The sequence below is a fragment of the Trachypithecus francoisi genome, unplaced genomic scaffold (genome assembly GCF_009764315.1).
Source record: "Trachypithecus francoisi isolate TF-2019V2 unplaced genomic scaffold, Tfra_2.0 Lachesis_group7, whole genome shotgun sequence".
NCBI lineage: Eukaryota > Metazoa > Chordata > Mammalia > Primates > Cercopithecidae > Trachypithecus > Trachypithecus francoisi.
The window spans coordinates 40,403,698-40,420,053 of NW_022681472.1; the positions used below are offsets into that span (position 1 = coordinate 40,403,698).

Below are 16,356 nucleotides of genomic sequence, written 5' to 3' on the forward strand. Positions count from 1 at the left end.
CTTCTTTACTGGGGCAAAGAGAGAGCAAGCTCTCTGGTGTCTTTCCTTATGAAGGCACTAATCCTTTTATCAGGATTCTACCCTCATGACCTCATCTATCTCTCATTACCTCCCAAAGGCCCCATTTCCAAATACAGTCACATTGGAGGCTAGAGTTTTGACATGTGAATGTAGTGAGATACAAACATTGAGTCCATAACAGGGGAGAAGGAAAGAAAGAAAAGAGCAGCTGTGAGGTGAAATCAGTGGGTTTGAGTGGTCAATTGATTGACTGATTGTAGCTCAGAGAGAAGATACAATCTACTTTTTTCTATACCCATTGTAACCCGTCAACTCTATGCCACCAGGTGAGGCTACTGCACTAGTCTTCATCCTGGTTCCCTTCCTGCTCTTTACCCAACCCCCACCATCGTCTCCACTACCAGCCCTCATTGCACCATCCTCCTCAGCACTATTCAGTTCCTTTCTAGTATCTGATTCTCTCCCAATTCAGGACATTTCCACATTCTAGTGGAGAAAATAGGTAAGTGTACAAATAAATGCAACTCAATATGCTAAGTACTACTGAATGACAGAAGTTACTAATGGTACTGTAGTCAGTTCTGTTATAAATATGACATACGTGTTCCTGAAAAATTATCACACCATGTAGAATTAGACAATTAAAAAAACACAGGGATAATGGTAAAATGGGCTGGAGTTGAACATTCAAAAATTTTGTGACTGCCATATTTTTAAAAATAAGAACGTAATGAAAATGGTAATGTTTTTGTGTGTGTGAATAGTTAAGAAACACGTAAATGATACAATAATATGGGTATTTTTACCATAAATTCTGGTTTGCTTTTGGAAGTGGATATTAAAAGAGTTGCAGCTTGCAAATTATTAGGAAGTAGGAGGACGGTGAGCTGAAATCAGAGGAAAGGTTGTATTAGGTGCAGATAGGCGTGGCTTATAAAACACCCAGTGAATGGAGAGAGCTGGTGCATGTTTGTGGTATGTGTGGATTAGGGTACATTTTGTATATCCCCACTTAGCTTGGACACAGCTGGTGCAGTTTTTTGCATTCCCCTCATGTTTCTCATGGAGGAAATCATGCATAAGCAACCTTAATTTTTCTTTATATCAATTTCTTTAGAACAACTTTACGTTTTCAAAACAAGCATTATAGCAGAACTGACAATAATTGTGCCTTGAACAGTTGGAAAAAGCATCGCAAAACTGGCAAAGTAAACTGAGCCCCCTAACACAAAAAGCTATGTATCAGCAGAAAGGAGGAAAGGGAACTAGGCCAAGGAAGCAACATGCATAGAGGAGATCAAGTGTGAAAGAGAACATCATGTTTGGCAAACTGCCAGCATGTTATTTTGCTATATTAATACATCATATTGTTTGTTTGTTTTGAGACTGGGTCCAGCTCTGTCACCCAGGCTGTAGTGCAATGGTGCAATCTCAGCTGACTGCAACCTCTGCCTGCTGGGTTCAAGCAATTCTCCTGCCTCAGCCTCCTGAGTGGTTGGGATTGCAGGGGCACGCCACCACACCCAGCTAATTTTTGTATTTTTAGTAAAGATCAGGTTTCACCATGTTGGCCAGGCTAGTCTCAAACTCCTGACCTCAAATGGTCCTCCCATCTTGGCCTCCCAAAGTGCTGTGGTGGTTATAGGCATGAACCACCACACTCAGCCATTACTTCGTAATGTTTTTAAAAGTTATTTTGAACTTTTATTATTTTCATCATCCTAAATGTTATAAATCACTTCCTTTTCCAACATTTGATTCTTTATTTCTCATTTCCTCCAATGATGGGAAAAATAATTTGCCTTCATTTGATGTCTAGAATATTCATTTTATATATGTGCCTTTATTTTTGTGTAATCCACCTAATAACATGGCAACATTGTAAAAATTTCAAATACTTTCATTCTAACTGAATTAACTTTGCCTTGATGTTAAATATTACAAATGGTCTTTCCATGTTAGAAAATAAATATCTTTCACATACTTTGAAATGACAAAAATGGCAGCTTCATGTATTCTAATCCAGGGGTAATCATGTTTTCATTTTTTTGTGTTCTGATATATTACAAACTTGATGGCTTAATGTTAATTAGAATTTTTAATTCAGCCAAAGAAATATTGTTCCTTGAGGTTTAATTTAACCTATTCTATTTCAAATTAACAAAATATAAAATGTATTCTTACATTACATGGATTCATTAAATCAATTAATTGCTTATTAAATTCCTACCATATGGATAAAATGATCTTAGGGTCTACAAATCTATTTCACTTCATTTCACGTCTTATAATTTCCAGTGTTCCCTCTTGTTGAGTATTGGTATATCTGTACTCAGAAGACTCTTGATAGAAGCACATTGAATGGGAAAAAATACCCAAGTGAAAACAACACTATTATTTCACTCAACTGATTAGGTTAATTGATTTCCTGATAGACATAGGCCTTACTCCACATGGATGATCAAATTTATTATAGTTTCTGATCCTTTGAGGACACTGAAATCTAAGTTTTATAGTAACTTAGTGCTTTATATAGACAAGTATCTTGGTTAACTCAGTTACTTGAAACACAGAAAATTAATAATTAAAAAATGTGTTGCATAATTGGCAAAAATCACTGAACCTATTCAAACTACTTGTAGTACATTGAATTTTTTAGGGTTCTATGAAGTACTTCACAGAAGTTTTCTAAAAGCTTACTTTCTGCAAAAATTCTATACTTTTTTTTTTGTTTGGGGTATTCCTTCACTTTCTCACTACATCTTGAAGACAGTTATGTCATTGAAATTGCTAAGATAGTTAATGTAATGACTTACAATGCAAACTCTGTTAGGTAAATCCTTTGATTCTTATTTTGATTTCTCATGATCTCATCTACCTTTTTGCTCAGTTCATTTTTCGGCACTTTACAGATAGAAATAATATGAGTAAGATAATATATTCATAATCAGTTAATACTACTCTTTTCAGGGATAAATAAAAGAAAAAGAATTTAAATGGACAAATGGACATTCAAAGTATTTCATTTATTTAATTCCTCCCCCAACTGCCATTGATGAACTAAGCTACTTCTCTATCCCTCATAGTTTTTTTTTTCTTTAACTTCAGAATGCATATTTGTAATATGAAACAATTCTAGATAAGACTTGCCTTTCTGTGTTAAATAATATGTAATATTCATCAGTATAGAATTTATTTGGAAGAGTCCTTGGAATTCTATAATCTAGAATGTTACGTGACAAAATAACAAGATACAAATAAATGCAAATATGTATCCAATAAGATGATTTCAAAATATACTACAATGTTCTGAGTACTTGAAACAGCATGATGCTGGCATAAAAACAGATATATAGATCAAAGGAAAAAAAGAGAGAACCCAGAAATACAACCACACATATTTGGTCAATTAAAGTGTGCCAAGAACACACAATGGGGAAAGGATAATCACTTCAGTAAGTGTTACTGGGAAAACTGGACATCTTAATACAGCAGAAGAAAAAAACTTGATTTTTGTCTTACCCTGTACACAAAAATCAAGTCAAAATTGATTACAGATTTAAACATAAGACCTGAAACTGTAAAAATACTAGAAACACACTTAGGGAAAAAGCTTTTTTTACATTAATCTGGGCAATGATTTTTTTTTTTCTATAACCCCAAAAGCACAGGCAACAAGAGTAAAAGTAGAAAAATAGGGTTGCATCAAACAAAGAAGCTTCTTCACAGCAAAGGAAACAATCATGGATTGGGAATAGGCAACCTATGAAATGGGAAAAGATATTTGCAAACAATACATCCGAAAATGGGTTAATACCTAAAATACATAAGAAACTCAATAGCGAACAAAAAATAATCTGATTAAGAAATGGTCAAAGGGATGTCAAAAGACATTTCTCAAGAGAAGACATACAAAGGGCCAACAGGTATATGAAAAAACTTTTCAACATCGCTAATGATCAGGGAAATGCAAATCCAAATTGCAATAAGATATTAACTCATACACTATTAGACTGACTCATACTCATTAGACTATTATCAAAAAGACAAAAGATAGCAAGTGTCATCAAGTGTAGAGAAAAAAGCCCTTTTACACTGTTGTTGTGAATATAAATTGGTACAGCCATGATGGAACAGTATTGAGGTTCCCCAAAAAATTAAATCTAGAACTGCTACATCCTCCAGCAATTACACTACTTGTTATATATTGAAAGGAAATGAAATCAGCATGTGTAAATATCATCACTCCTATGTTCCTTGTAGCATTATTCACAATATCCAAGATATGAAATCAACCTAAGTTTCCATCAGCAAACGAATCGATAAAGAAAATGTGGCACATATAAATTCAGTGCAATATTATTTAGCCTTAAAAAATTGAGGAAATCCTGTCTTTTATAACCACATGGAAGTATTTAGAGGACATCATGCTAAATTAAATAAGCCAGGCACAGAAAGACAAATACTACATGATATCATTTACATGAGGAATCTAAAAAAGTCAAACCCATAAAAGCAGATAATAGGATGGTAGTTGGCAGGGGCTGAGGAATGGAAGAAATGGGAAGATGTTGGTCAAAGAGTATAAAGTTGCAGTTTTGCAGGATGAATAAGTCTGGGAGACTTCACCTACAGAATGGTGGCTATAGATAGTGCTGCGAGAGTAGACCTTAAATGGTCTTACCATTAAATGGTCTTATCACACAAAAAAGGTGATGGACATGTTAAGTGGCTTCATTATGGTAATCACTTCTTAATTTACATGTATATCAAAACATATACAATTATAAATTGTAAATATATACAATTTTTATCTGCTAATTATATTTCAATAAAGATAGAAAAATTTTTTTAAAAAAAGATTTAAAAAGAAATTTATAATGTAAAAACTATTGCTTTTAATAATCTGTTTCTCACATGCAAATAACATATAAATAGAAACCCATCTTTAAACACATGCACACGTATGTTCATTGCGGCACTATTCACAATAGCAAAGACTTGGAATCAACCCAAATGTCCATCTGTGACAGACTGGATTAAGAAAATGTGGCACATATACACCATGGAATACTATGCAGCCATAAAAAAGGATGAGTTTGTGTCCTTTGTAGGGACGTGGATGCAGCTGGAAACCATCATTCTCAGCAAACTATCGCAAGAACAGAAAACCAAACACCGCACGTTCTCACTCATAGGTGAGAACTGAACAATGAGATCACTTGGACTCAGGAAGGGGAACATCACACACCGGGGCCTATTATGGGGAGGGGGAAGGGGGGAGGGATTACACTGGGAGTTATACCAGATGTAAAGGACGAGTTGATGGGTGCTGATGAGTTGATGGGTGCAGTACACCAACATGGCACGAGTATACATATGTAACAAACCTGCACGTTATGCACATGTACCCTAAAACTTAAAGTATAATAATAATAATAATTTAAAAAGACAGATAATAAAATCATAAATGACACTCAACAATATATAATTTATAATAAAGTTAATAATTCAGAGCAAGAAAAAAAGAAATCTGTCTTTAAGTCTTATAGCCAAATATTAAATATTTTAAGTCAGAAAATTGAAGAGAAGAAAGTGGTTGATAAATTCTAAAGCTGGATTATGAGGACCCAGAATTTGGAGATATCAGTGATATCATTCATTAATTTACATTTTAAAATAAATTTATCAGTGAAGCAAAGTTATAGAAATGTAATTGTATAGGTGGAAAATGACATAACTACTTTCAAATGGTGGAATTGCTAGTATTTTTTATCTTTGTAAGACTGATTTTTGAGATTAAAATAAAAAGAAATCTAGCATCTCCAAGCATTTTATAGTAATAACATTTTCCAGGCAAGTCAAAGCACTGTTTGGAGAATTTCCACATGGCTGGCATTTATTAAACCTAAAAGTTAAAATTACTTTCTTCAGTTTTATTAGACTACAAACATTTTCTATTGTTTGTCAGGATCACTTTATATGGGATCTAGAAATGATAAACAGGCTGGGATGAACTCTCCTGAAGGAAAGCCAAAGGGACTTTGGTTTCTGTCATATATAAAATATGGCATTCTGGTTTACAAGGAGGTTGTTTTGTCCACAGATCACTCTTGAGATAGAATCTGGGGCATTCTGGCCATCTCTGGCTATTTACAAGTATAGATTATATTTCAGTTCTCTAAATTTTTTTTTCATTATTAAGTAGTTGAAATGACAGTGAATTGAGAAAGATTCAAAAGAAAAGAGTAAGACTTCCAAATCATTATCTGATGATATTCCTAAGGAGGTAAGCACAGCCCCATTTAATTCAAGAAAGAGCAAATGAGCACCTTCTAAACCACACACACTGGGTTTTCCTTCCCCTCCCCTCATATCTTGAATAGAAGTGGTAAGGCCTATAGAAGATGGATTCCTGGGGTGCTAGGAAAGCAATAGGAAAGAGTGAGTCTACTGGAGGAAAGGCAGGAAAGGGATATTCCAGGTAGATAGAAAGCACATGCAAAAGAAGTGATACTAAAATCACTGGAGTGAAAAAATATAGTCCAACTTTCTCAGGTGCATAGATAACAAAAATCCTAAACAAGAGCAAAATATTAGCAAATCAAATGCAGTGATTCATAAAAAGTATAAAACATCATGATCACATTGGATTTATTCTAGAAATACAGATATGGTAAAACATTTAAAAATGTACTAAAATATGTCACAATAAATGAGAAAAAAAATACATCAGTAAATATATTTGACCAAATTCAATATCCAATCATGATTTACCAAAAAAAAAAAAACCCTTTTGAAAATTAGAATAGAAGGAATGTCTTTAATGTAACACGTTTCTGAAAATAGAAAAACATGCACATGAGTAAAATCATGCTTAGCAATGAATTATTGAAACTTTATGTCTTGAAATGAAGAGTGAGAAAAAGATGCACATTCACATCACTTATATTTAGTATTACACTGGATGTTATAGCCACTGAAGGCAGAAATAAAAACCATCCCTATTTATAGATAACTTGATTGAATATACAGAAAAATCAAAAACAATATGGACGGCTCAGTTAGTTAAGCAATTCCAGAAGGTCAATATACAAAGTCATTTTTCATTCTATGTACCAGCAATAGCAATCAAACATAGAATACGAAATTTTAAAGGGGTATCACTTAGAATAGCTTTTACAAATCTAGTGTTTCAGCATAAATCTAATGGAATGTGTGTAAGACCACTACCCTGAAACTTGCAAAACCTGTTCATGGATTTGAAGACCTAAAATATAATTTCTCACAAATTAATCTATAGATTTTATGAAATATCTATTTCAACATATATCTGGTATGAATCCTTCTGCTGCAGGAACTGAAAAGCTAAATATGTAGACTTATTTTGCATGTGTATGTTGTAACAGGTACAGCACAGTTCAGGATCTGGATATTTTCCAAATACTTGCGTCTTGTTGGTTGTAGCTATGACAGTGATGGCAGATTATCTGGATGGGTCAATGTAATCACAAGAATCCTTCTACTAAAGAGGAAGGAGAATCAAAGTAAGAAAAGGGAGACATGGTAATGGATCCATGAAGTGGAGTGATGTACTAAGTTGAAGGAAGAAGCCATGAGCCAAGGATGGTAGGTAGCCTCTAGAAGTTAGAAAAGGCAAACAAAGAAATTATCTCCTGAAATCAATCTTCATAAGTAACATAGCCCAACCCATACCTTATTTTAAATGTCTAACTTCCAAGACCATCAGAGTAAGTTTGTGTTGTTTTAAATTATCAAATTTGTGGTAATTTGTTAAAGCAACAACAGAAAACTAATACACTCATTCGATTCATAAATATTTGTAGGGCAACTAATATATCTCAGACACTGGCTGGCTTCTGGAGATAAAGTATTAGCCCATTCTCACACTGCTAAAAAGTGCCTGAGACTGGGCAATTTATAAAGCAAAGAGGTTTAAATGACTTACAGTTTCACATAGCTGGGGAGGCCTCACAAAACTTAAAATCATGGCAGAAGGGGAAGCAAACACATCCTTCTTCACATGATGGCAGGAAGGAGAAGTGTCAAGCAAAAGGGGAAAAGCCCATTGTAGAACCAACAGATCTCATGAGAACTCACTCACTATCACAAGAACATCATGGAGATAACTGCCCCCATGATTCAATTACCTTCCACTGGGTCTCTCCCACAACATGTGGACATTATGGGAAAAACAATTGAAGGTGAGATTTGAGTGGGGACAGAGCCAAACCATATTAATATAATACATGAAAACTTGAAGAGGAAAGAATATTTTCAGACTCATTTTATGAGGCCAGCATTACTCTGATACCAACACCTGTCCAGGGCACTACAAGAAAAAAAAATTATAGGCTGATATTTCTGATGAACATAGTTGTAAAAATTATCAACAAAATAGAAGCAAATAAAATTCAACAGCATTTTAAAAGAATCAGTGATCATGATCAAGTAGAATTTATCCCTGGGATATAAGAATCATTCAAATATGTAAATCAATAAATGTGATTCACCATATTAACATAATGAAGGAGAAAAACCATATGATCATCTCAGAGTTGAAGAAAAATACATTTTACAAAATTTAACATTCTTTCATGGTTACAAAAAAAGCTCTCAACAAATTAGGTATAAAACTAATGTACCTCAACACAATAAAGGCCATATGTGAGGAACCCACAGCTAACATTTAACCAATGGAGGAAAGTTGAAAGTTCTTCTATGATTAGGAACAAGATCCCCACTCTCTCCACTTCTATGCAACATAGCACTGGAAGTCCTAGCCAAAGCAACTGGGTAAGACAAATAAATAAAAGGCATCCAAATTGTAAAGGAGGAGTTGAATTTTCTCTGTTTGCAGATGATATGATCTTATATAGAGAGATCCTAAAGACTCCACCAAAAATCTGATTCGTATCAGTCCATTAGAACTGATAAATTCAACAAAGTTGCAGGATACAAAATCAACATGCCAAGATCACTAGTGTTTCTATTCACTAACGAACTATTGGAAAAAAAAGATTAAGAAAACAATCTCATTTACAATAGCATCATAAAAAACATATCCATGAGTAAATTTAAGCAAGGAGGTGAAACACCTGTATACTGAGAACTATAAAAAGGGATGAAAGAAATTGTAGAAGACACAAATAAATAGAAAAATACCTGTGTTTATAGATTAAAAGAATTAGTATTTTTAAAATGACTACTCAAAGCAATCTGTTGAGTCAATAAAATACTCACCATAATTCCAACGACCTTCTCCACAGAAATACAGAAAGCAATCCTAAAATATGTATGGAACCACAAAAGACCTTCAATAGCCAAGGTAATCTTGAACAAAAAGAACACAGCTGGAAGCATCATACTACTGAACTTTAAAATATATTACAAAGCTATAGTAGTCAAAGTGGCATGGTACTGACATTTGCCAATAAATTATTGTTTTATGATATGTTCTAACCAGAAACACTGGAATAGGCTGTTTTTGTGTATGTTGTATTTGATATGTATTTTGAACAGCTACGTGGGTATATCCGGTAATAATAGCTAATACTATACTTGTCATTCTTCTAAGCACTTTGTATGTATTGAGTCATTTAATTCTTATAACAGTCCTGTAAATATATAATACGTGAGGAAACATTTATAGATGAAGAAACTGTGGTACGAAAATATGAAGTAACTCGACCAAGATCACACAGCTGACAAATGGCAAAACTAGGATTTAAATAAAGCAAGATGGTGTTGTTCAAGAACCAAAGGTGTTAAACCATCACAATTGTAATGCCTATAGAATTTAAACAGAGTTCTACACAGGTATTTGGTCTACAAATATAAATTTAGTAAGGAAACTAAAAAAACAATGGCATAGAAGCGAATAAATGGATTTTTCAGGAAATATTATCAGATATTAACTAATATCAAGAAGAATTAGGATTAACCAGAAATGCCTTGATTTGGTATTTTTATTATAAAAGTTTTCTTTTTTCCATTTTCTGAAGCCATATTTATTAATCACTATTTCTTGATAATGTGTCAGGTCTACACATATGTTTCAGCAGTTTATTTTTATTTTCAGTAATTTTTTAAGCTGTCGCTAATCTGTTTATGTCACGGGCACCAACTCACATCTCAGCTTACATTTTTATAATATCCTCTAAGACATAAATAATTTATTCTGCTCCTGCTGAAAATTTCCAAAATGTCATGCCCCGTGATCTGCATGGAATTAATTCTTGTCATATATTTATTGATACATTACAGGGCCTTCTATCACCACTGACTGCCACTTTTCAAAACTAGAACCATTATTTCAAGTGTCAGGGTACTGGTTACATTCATTCTCTTTGATATAAACAGATATTTTAACTGGTAGTTTTATTGAAATGTTATTTTTGAAAACTTTATGAATCACATATCTATTATAAGCAAAATTTTAAGATTAAGATGATGGCTATTTTATCTTTATCCCCTTGTAGCTTGGACAAGTATACACTTAGTATTTGTTGCAAGAAGCAATGAGGTATAGAATTATATTTACTAATTATTGTTTTCTTAATCTGAGTAATGACAAATTGTTTGCACTATGATTACAAATTGGTAGCAAACTTAGCAAAAAAAAAAAAAAAAGCATGTATCAACATCATTTGTTGAACACCAATTATGTATCATCATCATCCTGTTCTTAGATCAACATAGTCCACTGAACTTTCTACTGCTCTCAGTAATTCTCTCACTAATGCTTAATTATTGTTACCCATGGCTCCATTCTTTAAACACTCCTAATACAGCACTCATTCACTCAGCCTCAGAGAAGAGTGGACTACTCATTGTCAAGGGCCGTTTTTTCAATACACTCTCATAGCACCACAAATCTGCTATGAACAGGATGATAAATCAAATGAATGAATATATTCTGTAAGTTTGTGATCACCTGATTAGTGTCTGTATTCCCCAATAAAATAAAAGCTATACAAACAATCATGTCTGTTTTTACTTAGCATTACATCAACCAGATGACATAATTTAAGTGCACAAGTATACTATTAAAAAACTGAAGTTAAATTCATTTAATTTAAATGAGGGATATGTTAAATCCTAAATGTTATAATAAAAAATGGTTAATCTTATCCAGATGGGAACATAACTATTTATGCTACTGAAAACACATGTGATCATCAACCCAAGAAAAAGGCAACCACAAAACAGAAATTTTTTTCCTCATTGAATCAAGATTAGGTAGTCACAAGCTGAAATCTTCGTTCCTTCTTTGTTATACTATTTTCCTACAAACATTTCTTTAAATGGTCTTAGAAGTTGGGAGCCAAAGGTTTTTAAAATTGAATAATCACCTTTTCACATGCTGTATTTGTGTTCAGATTTTGTGAATCCTCTAATGACTCATTTAAGTATTTATTGCGCTCTCCAGGTGAGATTTCTATAGCTTTTCAAGGCATGATTTAAAAATAATATAAGATTTTGTGTTTGCCAAACTAAAGAAGTTTTGAAAATAAAATGTGAGACTCTTTTTTTCCTACCATAATTTCTGTTTCTGTATCTAAGGCCGTTTAAGTAAACATCTAAAAATGGTTTTTATAATGGTAAGAGAATCATGAATTTCATTTACATATTTACTATTCACATACTGCTGTGCTGGTAATGGCAAATGCAGAGTTTATTCAAATAGTTCTATTTGAAACACATATAAGAGGTCAAAGAATATCCAGGTGGTTCTGAGCCCTTTAGCAGACACAAATACACACAAAATGAGGATTGGAGATGGATTTCTGAAATGCCCTTGGGCTATGTAATGCTAAATTATACCTGAAAATTCATTCTATTCAACTCAGCAGGCTGAAGTAGCTCATCAATGTGGTGTAATTATAACTAAATAGGAACAGGAAAGGAATTAGGAGGACAGGATTGCTGTGTATAATACTTTTGTAGACAGGCTGAAATGAATTCTATTAATGTATAATATTTTATGCACATTTTAAATTGGAAATAATTAGAAATTTTGGGGTAAAAATGTTGATATTATTCTTAGAAACAAAAATATGCTGAATATGATCCATAAATCAAAATTGATATTTTTTAAAGTCCATAAAGAATTACATATCATAGTATTGGTTTTTGTCTATTTTAAGCATTATGTTTTTAAACTATGAACAAATCTTCTTAATGTCTAGACCAACATTTTCAAAATAGATTGGTTATGTGTGTGTATGGGCACCTAATTTTCTGATATAATGTTATCTCCTTTTAATTGGAAATCTGTTCTGGGTCATTCTAACCTACTTGATTATTTTCCCTGAAGAACATTTTCCAAATCCATAATGGACCTTAGATTAGTGCAAATATATCATTTCAGTGGACTTCATGCACTGATTAGGCTTTACTTGAATATGTTTAGAATCACAATATATGCACCTCTAGAATTATTTTTAACTTTTAAGTTCAGGAGTGAAAGTGCAGTTTTGTTATACAGGTAAACTTGTGGCATGGGGGTTTGCTGTACAGATCATTTCATCACCCAGGTATTAAGCCTAGTACCTACTAGTTATTTTTTCTGATCTTCTCTCTTCTCCCACTCTCCACCCTCCAAAGACCCTAGTGTCTGTTTTTCCCCTCTGTGTGTCCATATGTTCTCATCATTTAGCTCCCACTTACAAGGGAGAACACACTACTCTTTATCTGGAGTATGAGGATAGGTAAGTATCAGAATGTGTTCTCTATTGAAATCTCACATATCAAATATATTCTCCCATTGTCTGACACTTTAAAAGCATGTATATTTGCCAAAATGACAATAACCCCAATAATTCCAACTAAAGTAAAATCCTAGATAGTGTTCTCTATTCTTAACTGTTTTCTGAATTTGGTTTGATAATTCATTTTTCAACACATGAGAGAGTGGTATCATGAACTGGGTACAGCTTTAGAAGCTCACAAACTTATACACTCCAGCTCTGCTTCTTTCTTGCAAGCTCTTTGAACTTGGCCCTTGAATCTCAGTTCTCTTATCTGTAGGATGAGGACTCCTACCTCACATCACTGCTTTACAATTAAAGTAGCATAAACAAAATCCCTCACACAAAGTAAGCACTGAATAATTGTTCATTTTTATGATTCCATTTAGCTTCTGTAATTAATTAGTGAACTATTTTAATTAAAATATCTCATATATTTAATTCATTGCTTACATTATAAAGCTAACATTAGTGAACTCTAGGGGTGATGATGCAAAATTATAATATAGAGTCCCAACAATAATAACATATATTCTTTAAAGGAGAAAATGCAAGGTATCATACAGTGGAGTGCTGAGTCCCAGTTCATCTTTTTTAGCATCATGTATTTATTACCTGCCTCACACCAAGAATTTGTGCCCTACTGCCACATATATAAAATAGAGTAGAAATACAATGAATTTTATATAGATAAAACACAACAGAAGAAAGAAACCCCACAGAACAGAAAGGTGAAACCAGATACTCTAGTTCAGAGTTCAGAAAGAAGAAAGTCAGGGCAAGTTTCAGGAAAGACAGACGTTGACTAAGATAGAATCAGCCAGGAAAAGAGAAAGACAGAACTCTGAGAAGTCAGCAGTGTGTACAATAGGATACTTCCTAATTTATGTCTCTGCCCTCCTCTGCCTCACGTGCCACTTGCTGGTCCCCACCATTGTCCTGGGTCTTCTGTGCTTCAGAATTTTCTCCAGCTACAATCTGGCTACTGAAGAATGACACATCCTACAAACACTTCAGAACACTGTTTTGCTAGGAAGCTTTACCACTCACAACCCTGTGGCTTTTAAGATAGATAGATAGATAGATAGATAGATAGATAGATAGATAGATAGACAGACAGACAGGATAAATAGATAGAATAAATAGATAACAGATAGATGAATAGGTAGTAGACAGATAAGTGTATATATCCTATTCTGTAAACTCTTTCATAGTAAGATTCCATGCATAATTTTCATGATCACAGAAACTAATATGAATTCAAGGATGTTTTAATTTCTCATCATGATTCTCTATAAACTCAGTACTATCCCTTCATCTCAGGACACAGTGGAGATGCTCTCAGACAAAAGTTATGAGCTACTGAGGAAGTATTTTTCATAAGTAAAAGATCTCTAGGGAGCATGGTACAGCAATTCTCCCACATCATGCTTGTCTAGTCCCCTCCAGCTGTTAAAATACCATTGACTGGGTGGCTCATAAACAACAGAATTTATTTCTCAGAGTTATGAAGGCTGAGAAGTCTAAGATCAAAGTGCTGGCAGATTCAGTGTCTTGTGAGGGCCTTCTTTCTGGTCAATAGAAGGCAACTTCTCTTTGTGTCCTCCAGTGGAAGAGGCAAGGGATCTCTCTGGGGTCGTTTTAATAAGGGCACTAATCACATTTGTGAGGGTTCTGCTCCCATGACCTAATCACCTCCCAAAGGCCCCACCTTTAAATACATCACAGGAGGGATTAGGTTTCAATGTACTAATTGAAGAGGAACAAAAACATTTAGACCATAGCAATGCACACCTCCAATAAACTATATTATCGCTTCCATATGTCTGTGAGGTAGTTTGTTGCAGATGATAGTACCTTTTATGTGGCTATCACCTGAAAAGAGATCTTGTGCTTTTTAAAGTTCAGGATTATTTTACATTATACCTTTAAGGTATAAAATAGCCAATATTTGTTAAAAATATGTTGAAGGGAGGTAAATTATTTACATAGGCATAAATAATTTCCTTCATACTTTTAAGTATAATCGCTAGGAAATTAAAGACATTTTTCAACTCTTTTGTAACCATGAAATACTTGAACCCATCCAAAGAATAGAAGATAAAGGATAAAGGGTAAAGGACAAAGGATAAAGAAGATAGACTTTCATTAGCCTTAAAACACTGCAAATTTATCCAAGTATAAATGAGAAAATCAGGCAACCAAGAAGATAAAACTAAGTCTGGATAATCAAATTTAGGCTACAAAAAGATAAAACTCAGATAAAATTAAATGGAAAGCATACAAAGAAAGGGAAGCAACAAAAACAAGAATGCTAAAAAACAATTACCACTAAGGAGATGCAGTGAAAATAAAATCAATTGTAATTTGAGTTATAAAGGATAAACATTTTTAGCTGTGTTTAATACTTGCAAGTATTAAATATTTCAGAATCATAATAATTGTAAAGATGTCTTTGACATTAATGCATAGGAAACTGGACAAAGTCCAAAAAAAATGAATAAAGACTTAATAAAACCCAATTATAGTTTAAAAAAACAATGAAAGTCTCTTCCGGATACATAAAAAAACTGAACAAAACTAAGGAATACAGAATTGACTTGTTTGCTTATTTCACTTTTAGCAACAGTCAGGAATAAAGAAGCATCTTTCTGGAAATCATTGTTTTTCCCTAATTTGAACCAATATCACAAGTGAAAACTTGGACCAAACTTAAGGAAGTTTTTTATTTCCTTCAATTCAAGAAAGAACGATGATAAATAAAGTAAAATGAGGTGTTGAATGAAATGACAAGACATTTTTAATATGATAGCCATTAAATAGTTTAGTAACTACTTTTAGATTACTTACAGGACAGCACTTGACTTGGGGCGGATGGACGTGGGTCCAGATCTCCAGGCAGTTGTCAAGACAGCAAGTAATTTAATACAGATGAGTGTTAAAGATACAGATATATATTTGTTTAATTGCTGAAAAGATGGATTGGTGATCATGCTGGGGTTGAAAATTATTTGGTTGTTATCCTTGAAAGAACTTGAGGAAAGTATTCATATAAAGAATTTATAGGAATTGTATGAATAAGGACGTGTTTCAAAAGAAGGAAGCATTGATCTCTAAGAGGAGAAAAGCCAGTGTTACCACAGGGGCAGCTGATATGATAAGGAGGAAAGGGTAAGAGAAGGGTCCCACCTGTGCATCGTGGCGCTGGGTGATATGAATGACCTAGGAGAAAGGTTAACTGTGAGTAACTTTGCATCTAAACCTGATAAACATTTTCTGTTCAAACCTGAGAAAGGAGAATTGAGATATCACTTTATCACTGTTGGAAGTCCTGATCGAAGCCCCTGCTGGGAGTACATGGTCCAAGTTGCATGAGTTCATATACCTGGTCTTCCTTCAGTTATCTGTTCAGCAAACTTGTAGGAGCTGTCTGATCTGTATCGGACATCTATTAATGAAGAATTTGGGCAACAGAACTTTGCTGCATCTTTTCAGCTTTAATTATTCTAGCAATTCTCTGAAATGGAGCCATCATAAAATTCAAGTTAAAGATTTCTATACA

General features: G+C 33.6%; 1 protein-coding gene across 3 annotated transcripts in view; it reads left to right on the top strand.

Annotated features, from left to right (window-relative positions):
• The window catches only part of RALYL (RALY RNA binding protein like), a 736,599-nt gene that overhangs the window by 510,136 nt on the left and 210,107 nt on the right, over positions 1–16,356 (top strand). The window lies entirely within an intron of this gene.